At 37.0% G+C, this 10,992-nt stretch overlaps 1 pseudogene; it reads left to right on the forward strand.

Moving 5' to 3' along the window:
• The first annotated feature begins 9,115 nt into the window (after positions 1–9,115).
• On the forward strand, positions 9,116–9,656 carry LOC117063354 (annotated as a pseudogene).
• The last annotated feature ends 1,336 nt before the right edge of the window (positions 9,657–10,992 follow it).

Genomic DNA, 10,992 nt, shown 5'->3' on the forward strand with positions numbered 1-10,992 from the left:
AAATGATTAAATGGCTCAAGTCTATTGCTTTCATGTATTTAAATGTTCTAAATATTTGACATTATGGAAACAGTCATCTCAACAAATGTGGGATATTATTTTCTATGTCATATAAGTGGCACTGATGAAACTGTCAATATAATGGGTAGGAAAGAAAAAACCTTTAACTGTTGGTGATTTAATTTTCAATTATATTGTTTCTATTTTTATTTTAAAAAGAAATAAATGTGTTGAACCCCTGAGGAATGAATTTAAATTGCAATCCAAAGCATTTAGCACATACTCAATGATTTAAAAAAATAAAACTGAGAAAACAATCAGTTACAAAGAAAACACAATGGGAAATGTTTATCTTTTGTCGATTTATCTGCATCAATCCTATTTAGAAAGATGAAAACTGAATTTTTAAGACACACAAAGCACATAAAAAAAGAATTATGAAAAAATTGTTCTTCTCATGATAAAAACTTTCACTTCATTCTCATGTTACAATGTTAAATGCCAAAATTAAATTAGTTATCTCCTCTTCATTAAAACTCAAATGAAGTGTTAATAATGCCAAGAGTACCATGTAAATTTGTTGCATGGTTCAGTGTAAGCAACATATTATTATTACTACTTAAAATATAACAATAACAGTGATCCATTATATTTACAAGCTCTAACATTCAGGAAAAAAATCTTAAAACATAAGTGATATATGTATTTAGAAATTCCTTCAATAGCTATAGAAATAAAGACATAATAACTGAACATATTATTGACTGAACAGAGTCTGACAATACTATGTGTTCCTTGCTTGAGTGGTTGACTTAATTGGCTTCATTTACTGCAATCCCTTTAGATTGTTTTATAATAGGAAAACCCAGATGATAGCTGGTGAATTGAGCCAAACAAGCATTGTATCACATTGGATGCTAAGATGAAGATAAGCCTTAGAGTGAAAGATTATTTGGATAATGAATGACCCAGTGACAAAGTACACTATGACTAAAAATCAGGTCTCTGTAGTAGCCACATGATATGAGTCCATTGAGCTATTATACAGGAACCTTATTAATATATTACTCACTCTTGATAGTAATTTACAGTGAGATAAAATGAAATTCATCTTCAGCTCATCTGAAGAAATTCAGGAATAAAAGGACAAGAAAATCTCACCTTGTCAGAGTGTATCTATCTATACGAGGGCAGAATTCATCCCTGGAGATAGGCTGCACTATTTAGAGATCATGACCTGAGACAGTTCTAAACACTATACAAATAAAATACTGTGGTTTGCTATTGCTTTCATACTAAAATATTAGTACAAATAAACAAACAGAAGCAAATGTTTCAGAGAAGATGATGGGGTTTCCAGAACAGAAATGACTCTGCAACCTCCAATTGTTCCCCTTCACTCCTCCTATCAGTGTAACACTGAATCTAGAAATCCTATGGAAGCCTCATGAATTAAGAACATGGTCAAAATCCCTTGTCTCTCCTGGATAGACCTTACAGGATGAAGGGAAATGTTTTGGTAGCCTGATAAGGCCAGGTGACAGAAAGATAATTAAATATCTACGCTCAGTGCTAGTTAGGTGGGGATTTCTTCTATTATGAATATTAAAAACAAGCAAACCAAAAAAGCCAAATTGTGATTCATTTCTATATCATCATCATCATCATCATCCTTCTCCTCTTCATAGTTAATAGTTACTTTATGTGTATGTCAGGTTCTCTTTTACATGCTTGACAACTTAACATATGTTAATGAATCTTTATAATAACATTATGAAATAAACACTGTTGTTATCCTCATTTATAATAAACAATCTGAGGCACTGATTTCTCTTTGTGAACAATTATGAATGACTCCAGAACAATTATTTAATCAATCTACAAACATGTAGCTAACTCATTTTATGGCATATACAAATACTATGCCAACATTTTATAGTAAGAATTTTTATTTTTCGTTTTCATAGATTCAGGGGGTACATGTGCTGTTTGTTACACGGATATGTTGTGTAGTAGTGAAATCTGGGCCTTTAGTGCACCTGAATAGTGAATATTGTAACCAAAGTAATTTTTCAGCTCTCACTGCCCTCGCACACTCCCTGCTTTTGTAGTCTCTATTTGTCTATTATTTCCCTCTGTATGTCCATGTGTACCCAATGTTAGGTTGCCACTTACAAGTGAGAACATGAAGTATTTGAATTTCTGTTTGAGTTATTTCACTTAGGATAATGGCATCCACCTCCATCCATGTTGCTGCAAAAGGCATGATTTCATTCTTCTTATGGCTGTGTAGTATTCCATGGTGTATATAAGCCACATTTTCTTTATCCAGTCATCTGTTGATGGATACTTAGGCTGAATTTCATGACTTTGCTATTGTGAATAATTCTGCAATAAACACATGTGCGTAGGTGTCTCTCTCTGGTTAAAGAGACACAATGTTGCCCTGTCTCTCAGGCTAGATGTATAGTGGTGTAATCATAGCTTACTATGGCCTCAAAACTCTGCGGCTCAAGTGATCTTCCCACTCTGGCCTCCCTGAGGGCTGGGCTTACAGGTCAAGCAACTGTGCCCGGCCCTGCAGGTGTCTTTTTGCTGAAACAATTTCCTTTTTTGGGTAGATACTAGTAGTGGGATTGCTGGGTTGACTGATAGTTTTCATTGCAGTTTTTTGAGACATCTCCATACTGTTTTCCATAGAGGTTTTACTAATGTACAGTCCCACCAACAGAATACATTTTCCCTTTTCTCCTTATTCTTGGCAATATCTATTGTTCTTTGACTTTTTAATCATAGTCATTTTGACTGCTCTGATATAGTATCTTATTGTGATTTTAATTTGCATTTCTCTAATGATTGGGGATGCTGAACATTTTTTCATGTTTTTTGGCAACTTCTGTATCTTCTTTTGAGAAGTGTCTGTTCGTGTCCTTTGCCCACTTTTTAATGATATTATTAGTTTCTTCCTTCTTGAATTGTTTGAGTTTATAAAAGGAGTTTTTAATTTAGTGATTTATTACAAGACTTACAAGTGCTTGAGCAAATAAAGAAATTTGAAATTTGACTACTATTTTAGAAGAGGATAAAAGTTATATTTTTTTAAATGCACCTTTTAATCATAAACGAGTTCAGTTTTAGAGATGATATTATTGTAGTCATTTATTGAATCAAAAATTTTTGTTGCATAAAACTTTATTCCACTTCGGTACCTGACCCTGGGAGGTAAGAGGTTAGTGAAGTCATTATTAAGAATAAAAAGATCCCTTCTCTCAGAGAGCTTACCTTTCAGATGTGCTTTTGGCAACTTATTCTATCTCTAGGCTGATTCCAAATGACAGTAATGGAATAAATATATCTGAGGGCAAAAAACATCATTGTTCTAAAGTGAGGCCATTATGATGGTGGCACACAAACACCAGGATTTTTCTCAAAATGTGACAGAAAAGGCAAATTTTTACATTAAACAGGTATGCATTCCACCAGCATCAGCATATTTTCCCCATAAGAAAAAATCTATTTTTGTGCAATAATTCAATGCCTTACTTGAGTTGGATTTGTCTTTCGGTATTAGCCTATGAACCATATAGGATTACCATGGGCAGATCTAAATGACAGATTTCTAACTATTATTGTCATACCACCCATTTTGATTTCTGCAATATTTTATGTATGTAATATAATGGAATACTTAATATAGTATTTTATTTCAAAGAAATATCCTTAAGAGATATTGTGAGTCCAAGGTGGTCAGTATCAATTAAATTAACCATATATTAAAGAGTATACTCTGCAGTATAAGAGTAAGCATTTTATACATAGATCATCTTGGGTTTAAATCTGGTGTTCATCAATGACAACTGTGTAAATTAACTAGTTTCTTAGGTAGTTGCCTAACAGATATAAACAAATGCTAATAAGAATGCCAAGTATCCACTAATCTCCAAAAATTTTTACTTACATACGCACATACATAAATTTAGGGCCCATTAAACACTTAAACACTTGGACAACAGTAAAATGTTTATGTGAAAAGAATTATGAATTAAATTACTTGCCTTTGAGGCAAGGGAGGTCTAATTTTTCAACATTATACTATTTTCTCACAACAGAAAGGTACTGAAAAATCAAGAGGCAGAAGCAATTACAGAGGGGTAACGATTGATGATAATAATAAAATAGTATCCTGCCACATTTTTATAATAATAGCAAAGTAATACAGTAGAGATTTAAGGAAAATTTGGAGAATCTTTCTTTTTTCTTTCTTTTTTCCTTTTTTTTTTTTTTTTTTGTGAGATAGGCTCTCACTCTGTTGCCCAGGCTAGGGTGCAGTCTCAACCTCTCAGACTCAAGCAATCCTCCCACCTCAGCCTCCTGAGTAGCTGGGCCTACAGGTGTAGGCCACCAGGCCCCACTAATTTTTTTGTACTTTTTGTAGAGAGGAGGTTTCATCGTATTGCCCAGGCTGGTCTGAAACTGGTCTGAGCTTCAGCAATCTACCCTGCTTAGCTTACCCAGGTGCTAGGATTAAGGTGTGAGTCACCCTTCTCGGCCTGGAGAAGCTATTCTTATATGAGCATTACTAAAGATCTTTATGGAGTTGTATTTTTCCATCATCTAGAGTTAAAGTATCAATTTACTAAGACAGGTTAACAAAGACTTTGGTAAAGTGCTTATTTTGGCTTTTCAAACCTAATAGAAATTTACTGTACTAAGGAACAGCACATAGTTCTTTTCAAATAGTAAGCAATTTTTGGTTACTATTTGCATAGACAGGCGCATGTCTGTCTATGAGCTTTGTTATTTGGTGATAAATATGGAAACATCTTTCTCTTAATAGTTCCAAAAAGATACTCTGTAGGTTTAATTATTGAACAACTCATGACAAAATAGGGTTTCAAGACCATAATTCTCTGAGATTTTTGTTGATAATAGTACATACAAGAGATAGAATATCCCATGTGCAACAAAAGTAGCATTGTGAAAGGAAAACAGGATCACAGAACTCTGTGTGTGAGTGTGTGTGTTTGCGTGTGTCTGGAGAGAGGAGCGGGAGATAGAATTGAGAAACCAAAAAAACTTGTAATCCAATGAGTTATAAGGTTTTGCATAATGTTTAAAATAGGAAGATTTTTGGTCATTTCAAAATTAAAAGGAAAAACTCTCAAACATACACACACAGATATATATATATATACACACACACATACACACACACGTATATATGTACACATATTACAAGATATGCTATTTATTATATATAATAATCTTCTATTTAGTGATTAAACTTTATAACTTTATATAACCACAAACTTATATATTAAAAAGAGGGGTCATCACAATTGTACTTATCAACATTAAAAATACATATAGCATTATTTGAGTGTCACTAACTCATTGTTAAGTATACAGTTACTACCTAGGCTGTGCTAGGCATTTCATGTAGGTACTGAGAATATTGCTTTCAATGAAAACGTGTGATCCATACCCTCATAAAACTGTAAAACATAGAAGAAATAAGTATTTACAATAGTCACAAAAATGACCATGCTATAGTTACAAAATATGAAAGTGCTTTGAAAGAAAACTAAGGCAAAATAAAAAAAAATTATAATGACCAGACATAATTAATATCTAGGGGAAAGAGAGATGGTTAGAGAAGTTCTCCTGGAGTAAGTAATACTTCAATTAGATTTTTTTTTTCCCTGGCAAAAGGAACAGCATATGTAAATCTCTAAATCTAAGTGGACGTTAGTTACCTAAAGTAACTGAGATCAATGTAGCTGCTTCAGAATAATGACAAGACTGATTAGATTACAGAGGTAAATGGAGTGAGACTATCGGGCATTTTGAGTAGGAAATCATGAGAAGGTTTTGCTTTAACCAGGATGCAATGGGAATCTGTCAAAGTGGTTATGAGTAGGGGATTAATGTGTTTTCATAGATATTAAAAAGATCACTGCAAATCCTGGGTAAAAATTTCTGATCATTCAAAAAGTCCAAGAAGTGAAAAAAGCAAATACTCTTCAATGCCCACTGCAGCTTATCAATACATGCTGCATATCCATCTTCTTTCCCTCCAAAAACTTCCTTAAATTAGTGAAATTAAAATATCTCCAAAACCTCCATCCTTTTATAACATGTGAAATGCCTTAACACAATGTCAGTGTCCCCAAGGTTAAGAAGCACTGCCTTAGAAAAAAGATATTGATGAAGAGAACTTTAAAATAACTGTAATTGAATTAAATATTGCATTCACAATACAAGAAAGAATGTATTAAAAAAAAGAAATAAGAAGCTCTTAAAATTAAAGATATTTCTAAAATTAAACTTTAAAAATTGACAAATTAGAAAAGTTAAGATATATACCAAATAAATAAAAAAGGACAAAATGAGGAAAACAACATGTGATCCAATACACAATAAATAAAATCTTAATAAAGAGAGCAAAGAAAATAAAAGTTAATAAAAGAAAACTTCTCAGAAAGATGTGTCTAAGCTGCTTAGCCTTGGCCAATGCCCAAATGAGTAAGTGACAAAAATTCTGAAAGATAAAGAGTGGATCCTAAATTTTTCCCTAGAGAAAGAGTTTATAAACAAATTAATTAGTTGGATTTGAGTCACAATTATCATGAGCATGGATGTAGACTGATATCACATGTGTAAGAAAAATGATCTCAGAAGGAAGGACAGAGGTAAAAAAACATAAGCAGAAAATTACGTACATATAGGTAAATCAAAGAAACAAGACGAGGTCAAATAGAAAGCTTACTACGCTTATTAAAATCTTGTTAATTTTATCTTATTAAACTGAACTATAAAAACATGTAAGATGTGAAGAGTGATTGAAGCTTAAGTGTTCTAAAGCTTTTGCACTGTGAAAGATAAATATAATTATATACTTTAAATTTAGATTTTAACCTTATTGACTTAGGTATGTATAATAAAGTTTCAAGCACCACCATTAAAAGTATATAATTAGAGTGTGACTACCTAATTATTAAAATTGTGATGGAAATTTGGAATGAAAAATTTGTACTGCGTGAAAAAGAGTCAAATCAAAATAAGAAAAGATTTAAAAGTATATAAAAAGTTGGACAAATTGAATATGTAAAATATTTAGATAGAAGTAAATTTAAATGTCAGGAATTATAATAAATGAAAACAAATTTTCTAGTTAATTAGAAAACTTGGCTACTCTATTTCTAAGCCATAACTAATATGTAAGAACCCAGAGGAACCCAAATCTTTGGGTTCCTCATCTGTAGATTCAACCAACCACAAATAAAAAATCTCAGGGAAAAAATAAATAAATAAATAACAATAAAAAATAATGCAAACAAAATATGGTATAACAGTTATTTACATAACATTTACATTGTATTAGCTATTATAAATAATCTAGAGATGACTTAAAGTACATGGGAGAAAGTCCATAGATTTATATAAGGACTTCAGTATCCTCGGATTTTGGTATACACAGAGATCCTACACAGATACACAGGGACAACTGTAAAGTTAATATGTGTTACAAGGGATTATGTATTAGACAAGAAGGTAAGTTTAACACTTGAAGTATGATTGTGAAACTGGTCATATGCTTAAATCACAATGCAATTTAAGTTAGATGTCAGTATCAGATACAAAGTTACTCTCCTACCTGTGACATTTTTAAATCCACTTGGATGTATCTCCAAATGAACTTCTCCCATAACATAAAAATGGAAGTCAATGAAAATACTGCATATTGAAACAAAGCAAAAGGATATGTAACTGCCTGAAGGGTTTTTTACTGCCTGCCTGAAAGACAAAATTACTTCACTGAGAAAACAAAGAGTTTAATTCACATGAAGACACCAAGGGGGCAGATTGACTTACTACTCAAAGTTGTTCAAGGACAGTTTGGTGGGCTGGGTACTAGGGAATGGGGAATGCTGATTGGTTGGGGATGAAATCAGAGGGGTATGGAAAGCAGTAAAGCTGTGCTGAGTCAGCCTCTGGGTGGGGGCCACAGGACCAGTTAAGGTACGAGTTTCAGGGCTGGGTGGAGTCAACTGGTCATGAGAAATGCAAAAGTCTGAAGAGACTCTCAAAGGGCCAATCTTTGGTTCTACAATAGTGATGTTATCTACAGGAGTGATTAAGGAAGTCACAAATCTTGTGACCATAACAATGACTGGTTATCAGTGTACTCTGCCTACATCTTAGCAGAATTCAGGCTCCCCTCATAAACATAACCTTGTAGACTTTCATTAATTTTACAAAGGCAGTTTAGTTTTGGGAGGAGCTATTATCATCTTTGCTTTAAAGTTAAACTATAAGTTCTTCTCCAAGTTAGCTTGGCGTATGCCCAGGAGTGACCAAGGACATCTTGGAGGTTAGAAGTAAGATGAAATCAACTGTGTCAAACTTCTCTTACTGTCAATAATTTTGCAAAGGTGGTGTCAGGTATATTTTTAAAATTATGGATATAATATTTACATTAGTAAAGGATAAAAGGATAAAAATCGTGAGCAAAATGTTCAGCTTGTCTGAAAAAGGAACACAAAATAAATGCAAGAAGAAATAACTAACATGAGAATATAAATTACTAAATTAGAGAATCAAGATTCAATAGAGAAGATGAACAAAACCAAACTTGTCAGTGGAAAAAAAAAATGAAAAGAATTAATAAAAGAGGCAGATTTTTCTCGAGTATTTTAAAAAAGTACAGATGTAGATACACAATAAAATGGAGAATAAAATGAACACTGATATGCCATTGAAACCATCATTGCAAAATTATGACCGAGAGAGTGAAAGAGATCTAACCTAACCAACTACATCTTGCTTCTAACCTCCAACCTGTTCTTGTTCATTCCTGGGCATAGGCTGAACTTTGAGAGGAACTTAGTTTATAGTTTAAAACAAAGGTAACAGCCCTTTCCCAAAACAAACCTCCTTCTTGCCTAAGAAGCAGACTCTCTTTGTAGGACTAAGAAATTAGCCACAAGATTAGAAACTATGGTTTAGGAGTCATGCAGCTGGAGGCTACAAGATTCTGACCCACCCTAAACTGCTTATAAGATTAGTGCTTGAGAGGAGAGAGGAGCCACCCCGGCGGCAGTAAGGGGCTGGGATGGGGGCCCAGGACAGAGAGGCATCAAAGATCCTGTTCTGGCGGCCCCGTGTCCGCACAACTTTCAGCACAGAGCAGGTCCGCGCCTTGGAAGGCGTCTTCTGGCACCACCAGTACCTGGGCCCTCTGGAGTAGAAGGGGCTGGCCAAGGAGATGCAGCTCTCAGAGGTCCAGATAAAAACCTGGTTTCAAAACCGCCGGATGAAACACTAAGGGCAAATGCAGGACTCACAGCTGAACAGCCCTTTCTCAGGGTCACTCCACGAGCCCCGGTTTTCCACCCACCGTCTTCCGGTCTTGCCAAGGGCCTGCAGCTGCTGTGCCCTTGGGCTCCCCTGCCAGGTGATGATGCCCCCTGGCTCCTGGGGGTCTCTGCCAGGTGGAACAAGAGCCCCTGGCCTCTGCGTGGGCTTCCTGCTGCGGGCAGCCTCTGGTGTACCAACCCCCAAGCCCAGGAAGTGGCGTGGATACGCTGGGACCAGCCCTGTCCACAGGGCCCTGGGGCCTGTGTGCTCTGCCAGAGACAGCGGCTGCATTTTGAGCAAGCGCGTCTCCCACACACGCGGCCTGTGCAGATGGCACCTGGCACCTACGCGGAAGACTCAGCTGTTCTGCTTACATCTTGGCGGCACCTTTCACCCTGACCCACGCAAAGGTTCTAGAGATTTCTGGAGAATATACTTGTTAACGCCACCTCTTCACTGAAAGTTACCAAAAGGGTTGGTTTAGGAGGTAAATGAAAGGTCGGTGAACAGAGTCAAAGGCAGAAGTGGGCTTGTTATGGGTAGGGCTTTCAGCATATGATAAAAGGATAATTTGTTTTTAAAAATGTGTTGGAAAAACTGGTTTTCCAGTTGGAAAAAGTAAAGGTTGTAAGCTTTGTGTGTAAAAAAGAAAACCATGAAGGATTGGAAGGGAATGCAGGTGTCGTGTTTATAACCTTGTGGTTCGAGTTCCTCCTAACAAGGACTCCAAAGCTGGAAAGCAGGAGGGAACAAAGGTGAAAATTAAGGCGGGGTGCTGGGGCCCTGCAGTGCGGTCTAGGCCTTGCGTGAGCCAGAACTGTGCCCGCAGCCTGCTGGGGGCTGCTCTTCTCCGGCCAGGGAAAGCGGGGCAGCCGGGACCTGTGACTGTCTGGACTGAAGCCGTCCCGCACGTCCCCACCCTCCAGCTTTTGCTCACCTGTCCCCCTCCGCGCAGCAGCCTCGGGACAAAACAGAGTGACTCAAAGACAGCACTTCCTGCAGAAACTCCGGAAGTGCCCAGAATGGGAGGCACGGAAGTCCCTCCCGGGAGGACTCTCCCTCATCGATGGACTGAACGTTCCTGGTGCAGACTCCTGACTGCACGCACCGAAACTTAGACAAGCGCGCATCCGTCCACGTCGCCCCAGAGTGCCCAGGAGGTAGGCAGCGCAGGGCGCCCATGTAGACGGGTTCAGCCTGCAGGACTGCGAGGCGACCTGTGAAACCGACCTAGGCATCCCAACAGGAACAAAAGCATGGTCCTGTGGCCGTGTCCACGGCAAGTTCCACTTTCCCCTTGCTCATTTCTGCATTGTTGGAAGTGTTTTCAACCAGCATGTGCTTTTATAATACCACCTCAGGTAAGAGGGGAAGAGCTGCTGTGTGTCCTAGCGAGTGACGGTGTTAAGGAAGCCTGGGGGAGGCCCTCGGAGGGCAGTGGTTGGACAGGGGCTCCTGGGTGTGGCCTGGACGGCACTGATTTGTGGATGTGGATGGGGGCACATTGTCCATGATAAAAGTACAAGTGCAACGCAAAAAACAAAACAAAACAAAACAAAAAAAATCAATGCTTGAGATACTTTCCAGACCCTGCACTTGATGGTTCAGCTAGCACCCCCCAGATCAATAAAC

The sequence above is a fragment of the Trachypithecus francoisi genome, unplaced genomic scaffold (genome assembly GCF_009764315.1).
Source record: "Trachypithecus francoisi isolate TF-2019V2 unplaced genomic scaffold, Tfra_2.0 Lachesis_group18, whole genome shotgun sequence".
In the NCBI taxonomy this organism is placed as follows: Eukaryota; Metazoa; Chordata; class Mammalia; order Primates; family Cercopithecidae; genus Trachypithecus; species Trachypithecus francoisi.